The sequence below is a fragment of the Zeus faber genome (genome assembly GCF_960531495.2).
Source record: "Zeus faber genome assembly, chromosome: 11".
Taxonomy (NCBI): Eukaryota; Metazoa; Chordata; class Actinopteri; order Zeiformes; family Zeidae; genus Zeus; species Zeus faber.
The window spans coordinates 28,223,827-28,234,607 of NC_137205.1; positions in this window are offsets into that span (position 1 = coordinate 28,223,827).

A 10,781-nucleotide genomic window follows, 5' to 3' on the forward strand; every position below is an offset into this window, starting at 1 on the left:
GGGAGGGAGGCGGCTGTGCGCGGGAGGCCTTGCGGTCGCTGTGGCTGCGGGCGAGTTTTGACGGGGCGCGGGGCGAGGGTCGGTGTTTTAGCAGCGGCGCCGCCTGCTCCTGCGCTGCGTGGAGGGAAAGGGCCGAGCGCGCCGCCCGCGGAGGGATACCACGTCACAATCGCGTCCTGGTCCCGCGGAGGGATACGGTCGCCGCGCGGCGTGTTGCCGCTTCAAACATTCCGCGTTTATCTCCTATCTCGCGGTTTATTCATCAATAACTACCTTTTATATTATGTGAGGCGCCTACTTGTGTTTATTCTGTGTGTATTTTTGTTTTCGTTGAAGTACTATTTTGTCTCGTTTCCTGGAGGGAAACGTCCCGTGCGTGGAATTCCCGCGGAGGGATACGACGTCCCGCGCCGCATCCCGTGTGTTTTTCCCCCGGAGGTGAAAGGGCCGTAATATAGTCCCGCGTAGGGATACGACGCGCGCAAAGTAACGCGGCGGTTCGTTACTGTACTTTCCGCAACATGGCGGAGCGAGGCGCGGGGACGGCGAGTCTCCGCCCTTTGACTCCTCTAAGTCGTTCAGGTCGGTTAGGCTTTTCGACTTCCGGTTTTAGATTCCGTTCTGGAAGCACGCAGAGCTTTTGCTGAAGTTAAAGTCGAGATACCCGCGGGCAGCGACTACCCCGGCACCACGTGGACGCGTCTGCGTAAAGTCCCCCGTGAAGGGAATCCGGTCGCTTTGAACGACGTCGTACCAACTTGCGGAGTTGGACCGTCCCCCGCTCGTTTTTTTGCGGCCCCCGCTTTGGGCGGGGCCGCGTCGCGACCGGGTGACGCAGAGCGGTTGTACTCGGCATGGCCCCTCACCCCCCTAAACACTATACGCCGATCAGCCACGACGTTACACCGGTCGTCCTGTTCCAATGGCACCTGTCAAGGGGTGGGATATATGAGGCAGCAAGTGAACAGTCAGTTGTTGAAGTTGATGTGTTGAAGCAGCGTAAGGATCTGAGCCACTTTGACAAGGAGCACATAGTGATGCTGGACGACTGGGTCAGAGCATCTCCACAAGCACAGGTCTTGTGGGCTGTTCCCGCTATGCAGTGGTTACTACCTACCAAACGTGCTCCAAGGAAGGACGACCAGTGAACCGGCAACAGGGTCATGGACGCCCAAGACTCATTGATGCACGTGGGGAGTGAAGTCTAACACGTCTGGTTGGATCCCACAGAAGAACTACTGTAGCACAAATTGGTGAAAAAGTGAATGTTGCTATGATAGAAAGGTGTAGAACACACAGTCCATGGCAGCTTGCTGCGTATGGGAGCACTCAGAGTGTCCATGCTGACCCCTGTCCACCCCTGAAAGCACCTACAATGGACACGTGAGCGTCAGAACTGGACCATGGAGCAATGGAAGAAGGTGGCCCCGTCTAATGAATCATGTTTTCTTCTACATCATGTGGATGGGTGGGTGCATGTGCGTGGTTTACCTGGGGAAGAGATGGCACCAGGATGCATTATGGGTAGAAGACAAGCCAGCGGAGGCATGTGGATGTTACTTTGACACGTAGCACCTACCTTAACATTGTTGCACACCAAGTTCAGCCTTTCATGGCAACGGTGTTCCCTGATGGCAGAGGCCTCTTTCAGCAGGATAATGCTTCCTGCCACACTGCAAACAATGTTCAGGAATGGTTTGAGGAACATGACAAAGAGTTCAAGGTGATGACTTGGCCTCCAAATTCCCCAGATCTCAATCCGATTCAGCATCAGTGGGATGTGCTGGAACAACAAGGCCAATCCATGGGGGCCCAACCTCGCAACTTCTAGGACAGGGGTGCCCAATATGTTGATCGCGATCGACCGGTAGATCGCACGCCATTCAAAAAATAAATAAATAAATAAAAATCTGCAAGGAAAAGACAAAACCGTGGTCAACATGATCAGTTCAGTTCAGTAGTGCAACATCTGTCCTCAAAGCTGCGGTGCCATGATTTGGGGAACTTTCAAAACCTTGCATCAAAGCTGGAGACCCAAGGGAAGGCAGGGAGGGGAGGGGAGGGGAGGGGTGCGAGGAGCGCCCCGACAGTGCGCGCTACACAGAGCAGATTGAAAAGTGTCTGTCAGACTTTGACAAACGCCTTCAAGGTGCCTTACTCAAGCCAATCACTACATTTATGTGCTTCCCATTTAGGGAAGATATTGAGGTTGATTCACTCGCATCAAAAATTGCAAAACTGTTCCACCTAAACTGCTCTGCAGTGGAGGATGAGATGTTGACACTACAGGTTGACATTCAGCTCTGGTCCACGGCTCATGGACCGTTTTGGAACTTACTCACAGAGGAAAATTACCCAAACATGAGGAAATGTGCCACCTCCTTGACTGCATTATTCGGCTCTACTTATTTATGTGAGTCAGCCTTTTCCCACATGAAGATTGAGTCAAAATAGCGTTCCACCATGACGGATGATCATTTGGAAGCCTGCTTGAGGCTGGCTATCAGCAGCTACCGTCCGGACTATGCAACCCTGGCCAGCTCCATTCAGTGCAAGTCAGCAGAGTAAGGTAGTGACCATAAATGTATTTAATGCTATTGTGCCGTAAGGGTTCATGCAGGGATGCAAGGTACGCCAACATATATTGTATATATGAAGTATACTCAGTATATACATATAAATAAATATATTTAGCATTTTTTAATGAGGGTAGATCATTTTGACCTGGTCATTTTAAAAGTAGCTCGCAAGCCGAAAAAGAGTGGGCACCCCTGTTCTAGGACTTACACCTAGAGTAAAAGGCATCTTCAGGGAGACTTTGAACTAGGCTTGGGCCAATTTACGATTGAATCTCTAGGGGCTAGGACCTCCCGCACAAGTACCTGCTGCTCTATATGCAAAATTTGTGATTATATTGCAGCAATATACTGTATAATATATAATATCATAGAGAAAGATTTTGATTTATTTTGTTTCCCTAGTTTCTTACTTGTATGGAAAATGAAAAAAGGAAATCTAACACAGAACTGGAGCAGAGTTTTGTTTGTTTCTCCTCCAGACAGAGATGCGCGCCGGCTCCCGTCTTTTTGATCTTAGATCTATTTATTTTCGTTTGTTTCTTACTTGTATGAAACAAAATGTTTAAAACACAAAGTTGAGTTGACTGTCCAAGACCTTACTCCATACTGTTCCAAAAAAAACCTGTGCATCCCTACTGTCGTGCCGCAGGTCTCCCTGTTGCTTTCCGTTGCTCTGGGACTTCATTTAGTAAAAACTGGATTTTTTTGTGTAAATACTTAACTTGTTTGGGTGTGGGGATGGGGTGGTGTGAGCAGCCACACCTGACCTGGATCTAGGTATTTGGAATCACAGTGGCGGCATACCTGTTGCTCGTTGGTTGGTCCAACCAGCAGCAGGTAAAACCCCCATCCCCAAACTCTCTAAGGACAGGAGCCCTTGTCATGACACACGTCCAGTGCTCCGGGCTAATTGCGACTAGCCCACTCTCTACAATAAACTGGTGTTTTTACAACCCTGTGTTCTGTGTCTCCGTGCTGGAGGTCGCGTGGTAGGCGAAACTGCCGCCCTTCTGGAACAGGGAGACTGCATTTGCCACATTACATTACGTTCTATGTGCGGGCGAACCCCATGGCATGCCTGCGTAGGCCCCTGATAAAATCGTATATATCGGATTGGAATTTTGCATGATCCGCCAAGCCTACCGTGAACTCATGCCACGGACGCCCGGAACAAAAAAGAATCACCCTGTTGCTTTGACCGTGCAGGGTTTGGTTACGTTAGCATTTGCTGCATGCTAGCAGGCTGCGGAGCCCCAACCTGGCCTGTGCGGAGAAACCAGCATGGGGCACCGGAGAGCGGGGAGTCCCGCAGCCGGCAGCGGCGCTTTGAGGTGAGAATCTAGAGACACAGGATTGGGTTCAGCAGAACATTTAAACATGGAATTTACTCTCATGTAAGTGTTGAACGCAATAAATGCGGTTGGGCGTGGTTTCCGCTCCTTCAGCAGACATGCTCAGCAGACTACATTTCGATATAAATCGAAAATTCCTAAACGAAATGTACATGGGTATGCATCCACATAAAAAAATAAAAAATTAACAGAAGTGTAGTCGATCAAGAAGTATGGATATTTGCTTTTAAACGAGTGGAGTATAAGTTGAAACTTTCCTAAACAGAATATACTTAAGTAAGTACAGAAACAGAATCGTACTGAAGTTCTGGTACTCTGTTACTTTCCCCCACTGTCGCTCTGCATTATGTCAACAGTTTTCTTTTCGCCGGTCAGCTATTTCCTCCATCACGACTTTCCCTTTCTTCACCATTCAGTGTATCTACATGGCCTTGAACCCGGTGATAATCGGGTTAAGCAAGGCACGTTAACATTTAGACGTTAACTTAAGGCCAGTACTTGACATGGTAACTGTAATGATATTACCCACACTGTATTAGTAACTTACGTTACAGTGTTACTGCTAAAAAGTAATCCATCACCGTCACGTTGCCCCCAACACTGATGATCGGCGAACTGCACCTACGCCACAAAACCCATACTTAATAAAAAACATGTCCACCAAGGGTATGGCAGAGAAGTCACAGAAAAGAAAATGGCCCGTGTGGAAATGAATCAGTGTTTAGAAGTCAATCCTCCTGAAAACCCTGGAAAAACAGAGACAACGACCCAAGGTGCGAAGCCGCAGCGGAGGAGGATTTATTTGGCCGGCAATAAGTTACTTTACAGCCGGCTAAAGAGTTGGAATTATCAGCGGCCGGATTCAAGTTGAATTACACAGCGAGTGATGTATATCTGTAGATCTATATGCAAGGGATGGAGGACAAGGCGGAGGTGACTCATGTCACCACGCGTGTGTTGAACTCCTCCGCACGCTCACGCCGCCCAATGCGGGCGTCTGGGATGACTTTGAAGTGTGGTGTGATTTCACACGGGAGGCGGCTCCTCGCAGTGACGCGATGCTGCGGAAGAGGGCCGCGGACCCGCCTGGCGTCACCCCGTTATCCTGGACAGATTGGTTTGAGGTGGTAACCCCTTGACGCATTTCTCACAGTCTGAGGAATTGAAAAAATATTGCATGACAATGCCGGACATGAATTGAAGTAAAAACGCAATATTCTCTACCCGCCCCCTCTGCTTCACCCTGCTACCATTTGTTTGATTAATGTCATCGATAACCTTTAAAAAACTCTGGTGTTTTGGGTACAGAGTCAGGGTAGTTATAACAATAATAATAATAATAATAATAGTAAATGTCCATTATTGACACACATTTCAAATTTTCGAGTTCCCAGGGAATGTAGAATCAGTTTGCGCTCTTTATATCAGCATTACGTCAAAAACGAGTTACAATTTTCCGAGTTTCCTTCTAACGCAGCATCGGCTGACGTAATGACGCAGTGATTTCTGGTGATACGCTGTATCACTGCTATAAGCCAATAAATTGTGGTGTGTTATGACTTTATCCTAAAAATGAGACGGTGTCTGTTTACTTCTTGGAATCCTGCCTCACGGTGTCTCTGTGGAAGGAAATGACTCCGTGTGGAAGTTCCCAACAACACGCTTCCATTCAAACTGATTCAACACTGCACTCCATGTGTGAGGTCACAAACACGGAATAGGTTTTAAACTGTTTTGGAATCCTAGAGTTCCCGCAATATAAGGAGGGACACGGCACCAGGCGAGCTGGAGCAGAACAAGTTTATATTTACAAAAAGGGCAAATAATAAAATATCAATTGAAAAGCCCCTCCGACATCAAGAAGGTAAGACAATACACACACACACACACACACAAAATGACCTATTGAATCGCATATATATTTCAGATATGCACATTTCCGGCCTCTTTCTTGACCGATCCGCAGAGGATGGCTGTAATTGTGGCCCGACGCAAAGTTTTGGACCCGGCGTCATCAATTTGGTAAAGTGACTTTGAAGATTCCCAATTTTGCGGGTGGTAGAGGGGCACCGGTTGTCCCGCCGGATAAGCACAATAATCAAGCGGAGTGACACTCCAGTTTCTCCTCCTGGCGCCGTAGCGCTCTCGTCAGACTGGGACCCCCTGCGGTCAGACATTTCCTCGTTTTGTTTTGTCTTATTGGGCGCCCTTCTAAACACATGGGTCTGGAGTGGCGGACTCAGCTTGATCTTTCATTACCTTACGGAACTTTAACAGATGTACGTGTCCGTGCCCGTCCACATCCATCGTGACACATCACATCTCATCCCGCTAACGCATGACCTTTGACCCGGGGAACCTCTTTCCCAGGGAGATCAATGGATCACTTATGATGACATTGTCACTTGACCCTTGACCTTTCATCTCACTCAAAGCCCTCAATCACACCTTTCGACACTCGCCATGTCGGGAGATTAAAAGGACGACCTTTGATGACCTCATCGCTTGACCTTTCAACTCGGTCAATCAAATGTTGACACTGACAGGTCCGTTATTTATACCAGTGTTGCTGAAGCGGTGAAATGAGCAGTCAGACGTTAATAAAAACAACCCCATTGTCTTTATTTAGTTAGTAATTTTACAGTAGTCACTCATAAGTAGCTGCCTTAAGTTGGTCTTTTTCTGTCTCTTTTCTCATTGTTCCAACTTCTTCCTCATTTTCCCCCATCAACACAATGGAAGAATCTATGGACAAAGTATAAAAAAAAAGATCAAAAACATAATACGCAAAAAGAAGAGAATGACATGGGGTAAAATGCCCATATTCACAACAAAAAGGACTTTTGGCAAGACGTGGTGGTGATGGTGATGAAGAGGATCCAGTGCATCGTCGAGATCTGATAAAGACGAGTAGAGACACAAAATACATTGTTGTCGCGTTGCGGGTAAACCTTACTAAGTTAGTGGTCTGGGACTTGGTCAGGCGGGAAAGCTATGTCCGGGAGTTTGATTGGATAAGAGCTTTTGGGATTGCAAGATTATCTACCAATCAGAGTGGTCGACCTCGGACAAAGCCCTCCCCTTGAAACAAGCGTTAAAACGGCTGATATGCGATTTGCAACACCCGCGACAATCTAGGTTCAGGACAGTGATCCCCAGATTACAGTCACAGTAAAAAAAAGAAACAAACAAAAAAAAAAGAAACGATATAAAAAAAACAAAAAAACAAGAACGGACCCATTCAGACAATTTCACACATCAAAACATTGATCGGATGCATCTTATGGCACAACAAGGCAATTGTGTCCGCGCGCCCAGCGGCGCTGCAGCATCACTGCAGCATCACAGTACAGTGGACTTGGAAGGGCCGAGGAGACAAGCAGCATCGCCTCACGGCAATTCAACAGCACACACTCTTTTTAATTTAATGGCCGAGAACCTTGGCGGGCGTGACCTTGGCCCCGCCCGCCAGGGAACAGGACCCTCGGCGGACACTCCTGGGAGGTTCTACCACCACAAGTTACTGTTCGTATTCGTTCTCAACCGTCGTCAGAGTTACAGTCCAGGGTTTATTTGGCTGCGTATGATTTGTCTTGTACATTTGTGAATATGAGAACAAACAAACAAACAAACAAACAAACAAACAAACAAAAAAAAGAAGGTTTTCATACACATTCCCACCCAACCGAACCCAACCGGTCAGTGCGACAGCCAGTTCACGCGCTTCACGACATCAACAGACGATGAGAGGGGGAAAAGAAGGAAGGACGCAACGGAGCCGAGCGTGACGAGGTAACGGGAGTCCGAGCGGTGATCGTATTCATCACCAGCTCTGTTCAGACATCTTTATTTCTACCACGCCAGACACAGAGGCCTCATTTATATAAAAAAAAATAATATATATATATATATATTTAAGCGTGTTTCGTATAAAGAAAGTGAAATGGAATTGTTTTTGCAATGCATGAAACGCTATAAACATGTATGTGACCGATATAAATAGGAATTTTTATTTTAGTGTTTCTCATAGTCATTAATGATTAACACAAAATCCAGGAAAATGCAGACGATACTTTTTTTTTTTTTTTATAAATTGAGGCCTACGTTCTTTTTTATGGGAACAAAACAAAACAAAAAAAACACAGAACCAAGCAATGTAATGAAAACCATATAAAAAAGTAGAAAAAGTCTGCAAAGCAGAAAAACAGGAAAGTCACCAGTAGCAATGGACAGGAGAAATTATGACCATAAATAACATAGAAAAACATGAAACACGATGAACCCTCAGATGAAGGAGCTCGACCAAAACGCATCCGTGTTCAACTGAGTGTGTTCGTTCAACCCCACATCCATTACGGGCAAAGGAAAATCACATCCTCCGCAAATGAATGCTAGTGTTCTTCACCAAAGAAAACAACTCAAATCTTAATTCGCCCCATTACGCGTCCTGTTCATTAGGCTGGGGGGGGGGGGAGAAAAAGATGGCGACGGATGGTGTCGACGGATGAACAGAACAGGCCGAAAGGAGAGAAAAGGTTCCGGGACGGGGGCGAGAGATCGGGGATTGAGGCGGAAGTTGAAGACGCTGAGGTTCAGTTTCCAAAGCACGCACGCACATGCACACAGACACACACAGACACACACACACACACACACACCACCTTGACAAAACTCCACTTCAGTCCTTTTTAACCAAAGTGCCGTCAATGCAAATACCGTCGATAACTCTATGAACCCAGAGAAGCTCCGTGTTTACTACAGCAACAGGACACCGACGCGGGGAAGCGCTCCGCCCGCCCCTCCGCCCGCGCTGGTATCCATTCCCAAACGCGTCTCCATGCGCACGGAAAGTCCAAAAGGTCTCCGCCGGATCTCAAACTCCGACACGCCTCCTCACACCACCACCCAACGTTTCACCGTAAAGGCAAACGGAGAACAAAGGCAACAAATGCTTCTTTTTCTTTTTTTTTTTTTTTTGTCAGACGCCCCCAAAAGATTTTTATTGTGGTCTGAAGAAATAGTCATATCTATCATTTCCAAAAAAATAAACTCTATTATTCTAAAATATTGAATGAAAAATGATTTCCCAGGTCGGCCTATCGATTTATGAAAGTCGAGAAAGATGGAAAACCAATAAGACTTTCCGTGTCCAATACTGTTTTTTGTTTTTTCCTTGGCCTGGAACGCCACCGTCCACGACGGGCGGAACAACACCCGTCGAGCCCCCAACGCGGTTTTGCTTCTTTGGCACCGATTTACGCCCAGTTTTGGTTCCGCGTTCACTGGATGCGTTGGACCCGGTCGGACGCCACCGGCTCAACGGGGACACGGAGGGGGTGGGGGTGGGGGGGGTGGGGGGGTCCACAGACGCCCGACACTTCTGGTACCCGACGGAGCGAGGCCGCGAGGAGGGATGGAGCGAATAAGATGAGAATGGGTAGAAAGTAAAACAGAGTGAGAGAGAGAGCTGGGAGGGGAGGAGGGTGACTCAATGCTCGGGCTTTCGGAAGGTTTGAGCAGCTCGTTCCGACTTTGAGGAAAACCAAGTCGGCCGAGTCACTCAAAGCCCGACTCCGCCGCCGCGAGGGGGGCGAAACGCCCGAGATGAGACAAAATGGAATGCACGCAAAACAAAACGAAACAAAACAAAAACAACACACTCAAGAGGAAGGGGGAGGAGAGAGGAACACTGGTGCGGGTTCGCAGTCCCCGAAAAAAAAAACAACAAAAAAAAAAACCAAGTGGCGGCTCTCGCCGCCACTCGCTCTCCGGTCGATCTCTTCCTCCATTTTTTCCGCCTCAACATTGAATTATTTAAGCCTTGGATTTCAATGAAATGGCCTCAATGCGTCGACGTGAACACTGAGCCGCTCTCGAGGCCGTGTTGCTTTATTGCAGAGCATGGTGGTCCAGCAGCCCCACCCCCACACCCCACCCCCAATCCCTTCCTTCGGCTTATTTTTCCCCAATTCATTACTTTTGTCACATTAAACATGGTTTTACATTAGTCCCAAACACACACACACGCGCGCGCGCACACACACACACACACGCGCACGCACGCACACATCCCAGACTCTGCTTGTCGGTGAGCATCGGGGAGCGGTGGGGTTGGCGCAGCCTCCAACGAGGTGAGCAGATACATTCATCGTAAACGCCTTTTCACGCGGCACGGAGCGAGGAGCAAAACTGTCGCGCCGATAGTGCCAAAATAATACGTCCATCCGCCCGCCCGCCCGCCAGCCCCGCCGCCCGCCCGTCCACCGCTCCGAGGAGAAGCGGGCGAGGCTTTGGGATCAGTGCCTGGATACGGTTGAGAATGTTGTCACGGAGGAAATGTCGATCAACTACGCCCAACCGCTTGCTTTTAGGCCGCGCCCTTCTTGGTTTACAATTCCCAAACGCCAGCTCAGATAATAATAACAAAAACAATAATAATCATAATAATACTGCTATTCTCTCTCGGCCACATACCACTACCCGGATGCAAGTCAAGGTCTGGGCTGCAGCAGCGCCTCGGTACAAATATTTAAACCGACAATACTAGTTTGAGATCACAGGCGGGTGATGAGCTCCAACATACAACAGGTGTTTTAAGACTTTAAGATGAGAGAAAAAGTGGAAAATAAACAAGGTTTTGCTCAGGCGCATGAGCAGGGGCTTCCTACTGTGTACGCTGCTGCTGCAGTGCTTTAAATGGACAGAGGAGAAAGGTATGAGGAAACGGTCATATACATATACACACATACACACATTCACATATATATATATATACACACACACACACACACACACACACACACACACACACACACACATATATATATATATATATATACGCATGCACGCA